The sequence below is a fragment of the Halichoerus grypus genome, chromosome 15 (genome assembly GCF_964656455.1).
Source record: "Halichoerus grypus chromosome 15, mHalGry1.hap1.1, whole genome shotgun sequence".
Lineage (NCBI taxonomy): Eukaryota > Metazoa > Chordata > Mammalia > Carnivora > Phocidae > Halichoerus > Halichoerus grypus.
In genome coordinates, this window is record NC_135726.1 from 4,518,133 (window position 1) to 4,529,978 (window position 11,846).

The 11,846-nt window shown below is 53.2% G+C and overlaps 1 long non-coding RNA gene across 1 annotated transcript; it reads right to left on the reverse strand.

Annotated features, from left to right (window-relative positions):
- Nucleotides 1-126: 126 nt before the first annotated feature.
- LOC118543736 (uncharacterized) lies at nucleotides 127-5,945 on the reverse strand. Its single transcript, XR_013444034.1, has 3 exons — nucleotides 5,806-5,945; nucleotides 3,784-3,946; nucleotides 127-1,781 (listed from the first exon to the last, which is right to left on the reverse strand). It is a non-coding gene; the product is annotated as an uncharacterized LOC118543736 (long non-coding RNA).
- Nucleotides 5,946-11,846: the final 5,901 nt, after the last annotated feature.

Genomic DNA, 11,846 nt, shown 5'->3' on the forward strand with positions numbered 1-11,846 from the left:
TCCCCAAAGGGCTTGTTTTCTCTGAGGTCGATGGGCGTGACTGCGGCCAAAGGTGGCAATTTCCCAGCCAAAGGCAAAGAGCAAATGGCCCTCTGCTTCAAGCAATTTCATGTCAGGTCATAGATGTGGCTCCCACAGATAACTTTATTATTATTATTATTTTAATTGAAGTGCAGTTGACACACAATGTTACACTGGTTTCAGGTGTACAGCATAGTGATTGGACAAGTCTGTACGTTGTGCTGCACTCACCACAAGCGTGGCTGACATCTGGATGGCTTTACAATGTTGGCTCACCATCTCTCTAAGCAGAGTTGAGCCCAAAAAGTGACTTGGGGATGGATGGATGGATGGTGCAAATGCGGGCTCCACTCACTGACTCTAGTCTGATGGCTTACAGGACTTGAGAAATCGGTAGCTGGACAGCTCATCAGAATACCATCTAAGCAGAGCGTTTCCATGCGGGGGTCTGGGAACCTCTGGAGGTTATGTGCATCTCAAAGTGCACGGCTTCAAAAAAGTGTCCAGCAATTGTTATCAGATCCTCAAAGGAATCCATGGCCCCTGTAAAAGGATAAGAATTTATGTAGTAAATCATCTCTCGTATTTTAAGATGGGGGGACCAAGACTCAGAGAGGGAAAGCCACCTGCCCAAGGTCACACAGCCGGTTTACTTAGTTAGATCCAAGCATCCTGATTTCCAGCAGAATACTCAGTTCTTAGGCTCATCTGAAACAGTGCCCAAGCTCTCAAAGGAAATATTCAAGACAAGAATATTACAAGAACATAACTGCTGTGCTACCCTGAGCAGAGTAAGCAGGGTTGTCTCGGGGTATCTCTGGCACCAGCTGTCACCCTTTCTTTGTCATATCACAGTGGACATGGTGACTGATTTCACTGGCCCTTCCTTTCCTCACTGATTCCCATGGAGAGGTTGGACCAGATGGTTATTAAAGTCCGTCCGGGCTTGGACAGTATGTGATTCTGGGGAGCAGAGTTCACGGCAACAGTCTATGCCATGGAGGGGCAGTTAAGAAACCAGAAGAGAGGTAAAAAAACAAAACAAAAAACAAAACAAACCGAACCGTGGTCCCTGACTATTCACAGAATGGCTCCCTTAGCAAACATCATGAAATAGTTCAAGTTTGAATAGAAATTCACTGAGATCTCTGTCTACGAGCTGCCTGCCCTGTTTCTACCCACCCACCTGGGCTCCTTGCCCCCACCTCAGGCCCCGCAGGTGCCAGGCTAAGGGGCTGGGCCTGCCAGTGGCCTGCCTCTCACCAGGGGCCCTGAATCCCCTCCCCTCTTCCTCACATTGATATGCTAATAATGGGCAGCTCTTAGGGAATGATTACTAGTCACCAGGCAACTGTTTCCTTAACATTTTATTTGGGAAACGTCAAACACAAAAAAGTTGCAAGAACAAAAACAGTACATACATACAATTACCTGAATATTTTTTTTAAAAAAAACACATTTCGCCATTTGCTTTGCTTTATCACTTACTATTTTTTTAAATTATATATAAATAGTAGATTTTTCTGGACCATTTGAGAGTAAGTTGACTACATCATGGTCCTTTTAGAACTTTAGAATGTAGGGGCGCCTGGGTGGCTCAGTCAGTGAAGCGTCATACTCTTGGTTTTGGCTCAGGTCGTGATCTCGGAGTCGTGATTCAGGGTCCTGGGATTGCGTTCAGCAGGGAGTCTGCTCCAGGATTCTCTCCCTCTGCCCCTCCCCCTGCTCGCGCTCTCTCTCTCTCTCTCAAAAAAAAAAATCTTAAAAAAAACAAAAACAACTTTAGAATGTAGCACTAGAAGGTCTGTCGGAAAACCATCAGTACAAGAATTCTCAGCAGAGGGTTTCCAAGAGGGCCTGGAAGCCTCTGGAGATGACAAGCAACAAAGCATGTATGTATGTGCGTTTCACAGTGTCAAGTGTCCAGTGATTTCTTTGGATTCTCAAAGGAATCCGTGAGTCACCCAAGAAAATAAAAGGAGAGGAAGCTCTAAGGTAAATCACGTCCTTTGTTTTAAGATGGAGAGCCAAGGAGACCCCGGAATACTTTGGGGGGGGGTCCCTGTCCTAAGGTGAAGGATATTCTCTTACAAAACCACAATATAGTTATCAACATCAGCACATTTAACGTCGACGCAATATTTTTTTTTTTTTTTTTTTTAAAGATTTTATTTATTTATTTGAGACAGAATGAGAGAGAGAGAGAGAGCACATGAGAGGGGGGAGGGTCAGAGGGAGAAGCAGGCTCCCCGCCGAGCAGGGAGCCCGATGCGGGACTCGATCCAGGGACTCCAGGATCATGACCTGAGCCGAAGGCAGTCGCTTAACCAACTGAGCCACCCAGGCGCCCTCGACGCAATATTTTAATCTAACTTACTGTCGGTTCCAGTTTTGCCAGTTGACCTAATAATGTCCTTTACGGCTTTTCCCCCACCAGGAGGGACTAGAGGGGGCATCTATGCAGCCCATCTCTTTAGCCCCCCATAATCTGGACTGTTTCCACAGCCTTCTGTGGCCCTTCTGACACCAAAATTTTGGACGAATATAGCCCTTCCTTTGTAATAGAACGTGCCTCGTTCTGTGTCTGTCCCAGGTCTCTTCATGCTCAGATTGAGGCTTACATCCCCAGCTAGCCGCAGCACCTGTGAGCTGGCGTCCCTCCCGGGTGTCACATCTGGGGGCCCCGTGCCCCTCACTGGTGATGTGCGTTCCCTTGGTTTGGGAGGTGGCCCCAGGAAATGCTAGCATGGGAGTGGAGAGTGAGAAAGGGAAGGAGTGCTGGCTGGGCCCAAAGGCATTCAAAGAGAAACAAAATTAACCCTGATCGTGCAGGCCAGATAGAATGTTCCAGAAGGCCAGGTGTGCACAGGCCACCTCTGGGAGGAGGAGAGAGTGTCCCCCTTGCAGATGAGCTAGTCCCTGAGGCTCAGAATAGGACTTCTCTCTTCACCTGTGACGAGGAGGGGCCCTCTGGTGCCCTTCCCTGACCCTGCCAACCGGGGAGCAGCCTGGCCCATGGATTCTTAGAACCAAAGAACCTGCCCATTTTATAAGTGTGGACGTGAGGGCTCGGGAAGGGGCTGTGATGTGGCAAGTCACACAGCCTGAGTCGGCAAAGCCAGGACTGCCAGCCCATGCCCTCAGCTCCGTGCCTCCTGGTCCTCGGCCGGCACCTGCCCTACCCAGCATTTGACATCCAACCAAGGGGCACCCCTAGGAACAGAATGTCGGTTAAAAATAAAACAAAGGGCTGTCCTCGAGAGCCCTGTGGCTCCCTGGTCGTCCGAGGGGCCCTGACTGAGGCTGTGCTCCCCAGCCCTGCCTTGGTGGCAGCCTGCTCCCAAAAACGTGTGGAAAATGTCATGTGACTTCCATAACTCACCTTTGCTCTAAGCGGGACAAAACCAAGGGCGACTGGAAACGGAACGAATCCGGGCGCCCCACGCTAAAATTAGCCAATCTTGCTGTTTCAAAGGCTTCCACTGTACTTGGCCAGTGATCAGCTTAAAATAAGATCCCCTGAGAAGCTCAGCAGTGTCACCTGGCGCCTTCCTAACTAAGCTTCGGGGCTCCCCTGCCCCCTGCAACTCCGAGAGAAACATTAAACAATGTTAAAAAGTGATGTTGTGACTTCTCTGCTGTATTGGGGCAGGTCTAGTCCCGGGGCCGCCGGGCGAGGGGTGCTAGGGGGCAGGGGTCACAGCCAAGGCCATTCAGAAGCTGGGAGGGACAAGAGTTGGGTTCTGGGGCAATATTTCTTACATGTCTGCCACGTGCCCGATGTTGTTCCAGCACATCGGAGAGGGCAGTTAGCACGACAGATGCTGGTGTGGTCCTGAGCGGAGGGGAGCCGGGGAGGTAGGAAGTCAGGCCGCAGAGAAGTCCAGAAGGAAATGAATGGGACAAGCACAGCTTGCGGTAAGTCCTGGGAAGGAAGAGGGCAGTGTGATGACACCAGTGACGTGGGGGTCTGTGGGCGCCAAATGTGGACCGGCTTCTGAGGAGGTCTGACTTGGTTCTCCCAGATCTTTGGGTTCCCCCAGAAGCAAACCCTGATTCAGGGATTTACATGCAGGTGGTTTATTTGGGACGTGATCCTGACAAACACCGGCTGGAGAGAGAGAAGTGAGACAGAGACAGGAAGGCCGCCCATCCAGGGTGTGGGGTCAAGCCCATGGGCAACTAGAGTTCAAGCCCATACATATTCCAGTTCTATGGATGACACTGTACCCAGGAAAATGCCAAGCGTTTGTTGTACGAAGGTCAATTTCCCTCTCATCCAGACTCCCATTCCAGTGTCCCGACAGGCACAGTGTCCGACTCCTGATTTCGGCTCAGGTCTTGATCTCAGGGTCATGAGATCGAGCCCCTTGTTGGGCTCCATGCTGGGCGTGGAGCCTGCTTGGGATTCTTTCCTTCCCTCTCCCTCTGCCCCTCCCCATCTCCACTCACTCTCGCGATCTCTCTCTTGCTCTCTCTATCATCTAAAAAAAAAAAAAAAATCAGGAATGTTTCATTTCCAAATACAGGAAACCCTACTCAGACTTCATTTAACAAGCAGACAAACAAACAAAAGGAGACTTACTAGCTGATAACTGAAAATCCAGATGGAGTCAGGTATGGTTTGTTCCAGGTGTTTGACCAATGTCATCAGTATCAAACAAGCTCAGATTCTCTGCATCCTCCCTCTGCCTCCCTGGGTGTATCGGCTTCACACCCAGGCTCCCCTCATGGCCGCAAGATGGCTGCCCAAGCTCCAAGCCTCACACCCTCGCTTCCCCAAGCCCACAGAAGACAGAAGCCTTTTGCTCCCCAGAATCCCAAGCATGTGCTTTCATTGAGTCTTACTGGCTGAGCCTCTTATGGCCACACCCCCGAAACAACCACTGTGGCTAGGCTGATTGGTTTATGTGAGTTGGGGCTCACCCTGGAGCAGAAGATAGGCTCAGTCCCACCCAAGCCACGCGGCTGAGAATGGGGAAGGTGAGTTTTCCCAGAAGAAAATCAGGGTACCCTTTCAAAAGAGACAGAAGGAGGTTCTGGGCAGCAAACTCATCATTTGGGACAATGACAGCCTCTGGGGGGTGTTGGCTGCATGCCACTTCCTGCCCCATCACTTCACACACCCCTGGATTGTCACAGCACTCTCTGGGGAAGGTGCTAATATCCCCATTTTACAGACAAAGCAACCGAGGCACAGGGAAGCTAGGTGAATATCCCAAGTCACCGGGCCGACAGCGATGGGTTCAGGATTCGAACCCAGCCTGTCTGGCTCCAGGCTCTATGCTCTTAACCTCTACTTCCTACTGCCTTCCTGAAGCCCCTGGACTATACACATGCATTCCCAATGGGCCCTCTCTCACTACAGAAAAGACGCTAAGATCTAATCCTCCCTGCAAGATAGTATTCCAGAGCTAGGATATTTGGTTTTTGAAAGAAGCAGGCTTCCTAGTGCAGAGGGAGGGCCTGGCAGATGAGAGCCTTGGGCTCTGCTCTGGGTCTCACACCCTCATCAGCTCAGCTCGTTGGTGGGTTTCAAACACCTGTCCAAAAGCCCCCAGTCTCCGAGAGTCTCCCCTGTGTGAGACCCTGGACCAAGACTCTACGTGCCTTATTTCATCCACAGAGCGACTGTGTGGGGGAGGCCCCATTTGCCCCCCTCTTACAAATGAGCAAACCGAGACACTAAACGGTCCCACAGACAGTAAGGGCAGAGTTGACGTTCAAACTCAGGTCTGTGGTTCCGGGGCCTGTCCCGGGGTTACCCACCACACCAACACACACCTTGAGGCTGTCCTTTCCCTTCCTGGAGGGCCCTGGGGCAGGGCCTGCCACGGACTTGCCGACATCTGGTTCGTCTTCCATGTTTCCAGCTTCCCTGCAGCTAAGGGAGCCACGGCCAAGGTTCTGGTCAGTGGAATGTGGTGGAAGGGGTATGTGCTACTCTCTCTCCTGCCTTTCACCCCACAGGCCCTGCAGAGTCACAGGAATATTCAAAGCCTAAGGCAGGGGTCAATAAACTACATCGGCCCCCCTCTTGTTTTTGTAAATGAAGTTTTATTGAAACACAGCCTGGCCCGTTCCTTGTCTGCAGTGCTCTGGGGGCTGTAACAGCAGAGTCGAGTAGTTGCAACAGTGACTGCACGGCCCACAAGGTGGATATATTGACTTTTTGGCTCTCTGTAGAAAGTTTGCTGGCTCTGCCCTGAGGGCCCGCGAGACGGAAGCAGCGGATCCCCTGCATCCGTGGATTGTACCTGCAAGAGAAGAGCTCCTCCTGAGTAAGCCACTGAAACTGTGGGCTGTTTGTCACAGCATTTGGTCTACTCTGTACCCTGTTTCCTGTGGAAGCTTCTAAAGGCGTCCTCAGGCCAGACATCCACCCCAAAGCCTGGCCGCTGGCCCCGGCGTGGGGAAGGGACTTGTGTCTCCAGCCACGCTGGCTGGCTCTGGTGATCTGGCACTCAGGGAATAAGAATGTGCACCCAAAGTGCATCAGCAAAGCCTATGGGGAAAAGCTCACACCAGCAATGGTCACCCAGAGCAGCACTGACATCCCCACGCCCGTCTGCTCGACCAGTAGCGACGCTAGGCAATGAAATGTTTTCACTTCGTGATGCCCCCAGAACAGTTGTTCAGTCCTAGACCCATATCTTGGAGCCACCCACCTCTGCCCCCAGCCCACTTCTACCTTCAGGGACGGCCTGGCAGCAAACGCAGGCGCCCCCTCCTTCCCAGAGCGGGACGCCTTCCCCCCATCTTTCCAAGCACCGGCCCCAGGGACAAGGTGAGCAGTGGGGTCCACTCACGCTCTCACCAGATTCCCGCGTCCCAGCCAGCCCTGCAGCGTGTGACTGCGTTTGGACCAATGGGCAGGTGAGCACAAGTGATGTGGGGAACCCCGGCTCAGGTCCTATGAGGGGAGGCTGCCTTCCCCTGAAGTCAGGATGGGGGACAGCCACCGGAGGACCTGTCACCTCCTTTCTGCTGAGAAGAATGAGCTCTGCTGAAAGCCCAAGGGGGTGGCTGTCTTTGTTACAGCGTCTCAGGGTGTATGCGGGGGGGGGGGTTTTAACCTGCCATCACACTGCCGAGCCCGGGAGCGGGGTGACTCTCACTAACCTTTCTCTAACTCTTATTCACTGTCTGCAGGGCAGAGGGAAAAGGGCCACAATACAATGGAAAATATCAAAATGTCATCTAAAACCATACTTGAGAACAGGGTTTCTATTCTCTCCCTGGAGCCGACTCCTGTAAAGAGGACATCCTATATAATCCATTCATTTCCCATTCAGCGCTTGTCGGTCAGGCACCTTCTATGTGGGAGACCCCCGCCCTCCAAGGAGATGGGGAGAAGCAAACCGGGGGCCACCCCCCGGAGCTGGGAGCAGACATGCTTGACACCAGCCACCGCCTGAGGACCGCCGAGACCCGGGAGCGCTGCTCAGCCCCCTTCCCAGTTCCGCCACCACCACCCCACAGGCAACGCATCTGTGGCCGACTCATTTGCCAGATGGAGAAACTGAGGCTTGGGAAGGTGGAGTGGCCCCTTGGCCTCCAGGTCCGCCCTCCTGCTCAGTGGTGAAGTCCATGCCCAGCGGAGGGACAGCATGGTGCAGGGGATGCTCAGGAAAGGTTCCCAGAGCTCAGAGCGGCGGGAAGGGAGGAGGGGATGGCCCAGGCTTCCTGGAGGAGGCAGCCGGCCGGTGTGACTTGTGCCCAGCTAGATGACATCACCTCTTAATTTAAATATGCCGGGCTGGCAAAAACTGCACCCGCAAGGGATTAGGCCAAGAAGACATTAACAGACTCTCCATTTCAAAAGCAGCCCTCATCATTGTCCTTCAACATAAATAAGCTGAGTCAAAGGACCTGAGCCAGCTTGGTGTAATAAGGACTGTCTTGGGAGGAAAGGATCGGACAGGCAGATTTACGCAGGGTGGGGACAAATATTCCTTACTTGGCAGAACACAGCAGAGTTAATGTCACCGTGAATAACTTGTTTACCCAGTGATTATGCGATGAATGAATATCAAAAGGCTCGCGGCATACAGCCGGGGTCTGGGACGGCTGTTGTAGTCACCACCGCGGTACAAAAAGTAAACCAATTGAAATTATCTCCTGGGGACAACAACGTGCAATTAATGGGCTAATTAATAGGCTTGGGTGTTTTAAAAATCCTCTCGTCCCTGAAAAAAATAACCAAGAGAAATCGTGATTTCAAAGTTGGCCTGAGAAGTTTCTTTAAGAGAAACAATACCTAATGGTAAATAACCCAGCCGTTTACTCAGATAAAACCATCAGCGCTGACAGGGCTTTGAACCCTCAGGGTTCCAACTTCCCTCCCCTAATCCTCCACCTGCCCCGCTGCCTTGCACCTGCACATTCCTGAGCACCTGCGGGCCAGCCCAGAGGCAGCCCCTCCCCTCCCTCCCCTCCCTCCCCTCCCTCCCCCTCCCTTCTCCCCCTCCTCCCCCCTTCTCCCTCCCCTCCCTTCCCCCTTCTCCCTCCCTTCTCCCCCTCCTCCCCCCTTCTCCCTCCCCTCCCTTCCCCCTTCCCCCTCCCTTCTCCCCCTCCTCCCCCCTTCTCCCTCCCCTCCCTTCCCCCTTCTCCCTCCCTTCTCCCCCTCCTCCCCCCTTCTCCCTCCTCCTTCCTTGCCCCTTCCCCTGCCCCTCCCCTCCCTCCTCCTCCCTCCCCCTCCTCCCCCCTCCTCCCCCTGCCCCTCCCATCAGCAGCTTTCTCCCTGCCATCCCCCAAGCACTGCGGCCCGAGCACTTTCTCTCAACCACAAAGACTGCATCTCCCACCTCCCACCGTACAGTTCTCATTTTATAAGAGCTGTTGGGAGTTTTGTCCAAGGTCACGGGAGCCAATCCAGCAGCAGCTGCCGCAGTGCCCGGGGTGGAAGGGCTGGGAAGGCAGCACCACCCCGCCCACCCACGTGTTCTTCCAGAAGTTACTCTACTACACCTCAGGAGCATCCTGCCCTGTGCAGTGGGGCCCCACTAGCGCCCACGGCGCCTGCCGCTCCCCCTGCTTGTGCTCTCTCTCTCTGTCAAATGAATAAATAAAATCTTTAAAAAAAAAGAAATTTCCTTTATCTCTGATCCCCTCAAGATATGTGTTGGCAATCATCCCCCAAGCATATAGCCCACCGATAGACATCTGAAGGGTCTCATGACTCAGGTTTTATTAGACGGTAATAAATGACCTTTTCCCAACAATAGCTCAAGGCCCTGGAAACCTTGCTTCCAAAATTCCCTAGAGAATGATGCAATCCCAAACCCCCTCCCAACTTGGAAGTATCTAACAGGCCATTCCTCATGACCCCGGGGGAAGCTGTTTCTGCCCACGGGTCCTGTCCCGTGCTTCAATACAACCACCTTTTTGCATCAAAGATGTCTCAAGAATTCTTTCTTGGCCCTTGGCCTCAAACCCTAATGTTCTTTCCTACATCAGCAAGGCTCAGGAAGGAGTGGTAGCAGAGGGTGGTCCCACATGGACCAGGATTCAACATGGGGGTTCACCAGCCCCATGTTGAAGGATGCCAGAGGGTTCGGGCATCATGGTCCCACTGGGGAGAGGAGGCAGGCCCTGGGCAGACTGCTGCCCTAATCCCTGCCGGTAAGGTCCTTTGGGTTTTTGTGAGAGGGTAGGGCCCAGGGTCCCTTCCGCTGGGCTTGCGGGTGTATAGAGGTAAACATTCACCCCCAAATTCATGCCCCGCCCCCAAGCCTCTGAAAGTGACCTTACCTGGGAGCAGTCTTCGCACATGTAAAGTTAAAATGAGGTCCTATGGGAATTGGGTAGGCCCTAAATCCAATGCCTGGGGTCCTTAGAAGGGACACACAGATGTATAAAGGGAGGAGGCCAGGTGCACAGGGGCAGAGACAGCAGTGATGCTGCCCTGAGCAAGGATGGCCCGCTGCTCCCCGAAGCGGCCACCTGGAATGATTTTCTCCCCAGAGGCCACGGAAGTAACCGGCCCTGCTGCTGATCAGACTTCTGGCCTCCGGAGCTGGGAGGGAACAAATGTCTGTTTTAAGGCACCTAGCGTGTGGTCCTTTGTTACTGCAGCCCTGGGAAGCTGACAGAGCGAGCCCTACAGAGCGGGGTCCCGGTCCTCCTCCTGTGCCGCCCAGCTGCTCCCCTGGGTAACTCAAGGGAATGCCTGAGCCCGCTTGCCTCACTGGGCCGGCTGCGGGGTTAGCCTTCCTTTTCCTCTGGGGCGCTGCGGTGCATCGGGAGGCTATCAGGCACCCTGAGGGCCTCGGCTGGGAAGACCACTCACCCCGCACAGGCCTGCACACCTGGGCACCCCGCCAGCCCGGGCAGTGTCCCCTGAGCAGGAGCACAGCCTGCTCTGAAGTCTGGAGACCGGGGGCCACGGGTGGTTGAAATCCTGCCAGCCCCCCAGCCCCACGCCCTGTGGCCCCAGGCTCCCTGCCCCTGCAGCTGTCTTAAGATTCAGAACTACGGACTGCTCCCCTAGGTGGGCCTTGGGGAGCTGGGTCAACGTTCGGGGGCAGGCCAGTGCTGGTGCTGGAGTCCTGGGACGGTGCCCCCTCCGTCCAAGCCACCTCTCTGCCCCTGGGTGTGTGTGGCCTTTGCCAGCCACTTGAGCTTGGTGCACTTGAGTCGATTCATCTAGAGAAATAATCAGGCCTGCCTGGGCGGTCTGTACTCCCCCAGCTGATGTAGGAAAGAACTTTAGGGTTGGAAGCCCGATGGCCAAGAAAGAATTCTTGAGACGTCTTTGGTGCAAAAAGGTGGTTGTATCGAAGCACGGGAGAAGACCCGTGGGCAGAAACAGCTTCCCCCGGGGTCATGAGGAATGGCCCGTTACATACTTTCTAGTTGGGAGGGGATTTGGGATTGTATCATTCTCTAAGGAAATTTGGAAGCAACGTTCCCAGGGCCTTGAGCTATTGTTGGGAAAAGGTCATTTATTACCGTCTAATAAAACCTGAGTCATGAGACCCTTCAGATGTCTATCGGTGGGCCATATGCTTGGGGGATGATTGCCAACACGTATCTTGAGGGGTTCAGGGATAAAGGAAATTTCTAAATTTTTATACTTTAAAGTATACTTACAGGATCCTGGGGGGTGGGAGCGTTGAGCTAGGATTGCCTTTTGCCCTCAGCAAAGTGTCAGCATGGAGACAGTTGAGTCCCTAGAGGAACTTGTCAGTGGGCTGGAGGGAGTAAGGAAATTTAATCGTTTTTCTTCTGCCTTTGTTTCCCACATGACTGGGAAAGGAAGGGACACAGGAGCCCCAATCACACCCAAGAAGGAACGCCCCCACACAACCACAGCCCTGCCCCAGGACCCACAGGGCCTCCCCTGGAGCACTCAGGTGGGCTGGCGACACAATAAAGTCATTCTGTGTTTAAAAAAAACCCCACAGTCCCCAAATGGTGTCACTTAGACTGAGTTCCCAAACCGGGGTTTAACACATAATCTAATTGCACTTTCAACCTCCCCAAAAGGGTAGTCTCAACCGGTCCACCAGAGATTTTTCATCTGGGTCTTCCCCACTCCCCGAAGATGAGCTGATCTGCACAAGACATTTTGCTTTTTCTCCAAGAAAACTCTGTGTCGAGAACAATTATTTTTTATTTATTTGAGGGTTTTTTTGCCAATAACTTTTTGCCCCCACCCTCCTAGAAAAACTTGCCATCTTGTTCCACTCCTGGGGACACCTCTCTGCAGGTAGGTGGAGCTGCCCCACTCATGAATCCTTCAACAAAAGGGCTGCAGGCTCCCCGCTCCTCCCAAAAGAGCCAACAACACGTAAAAGCACCAAAAACTGCTCTTTATTCAA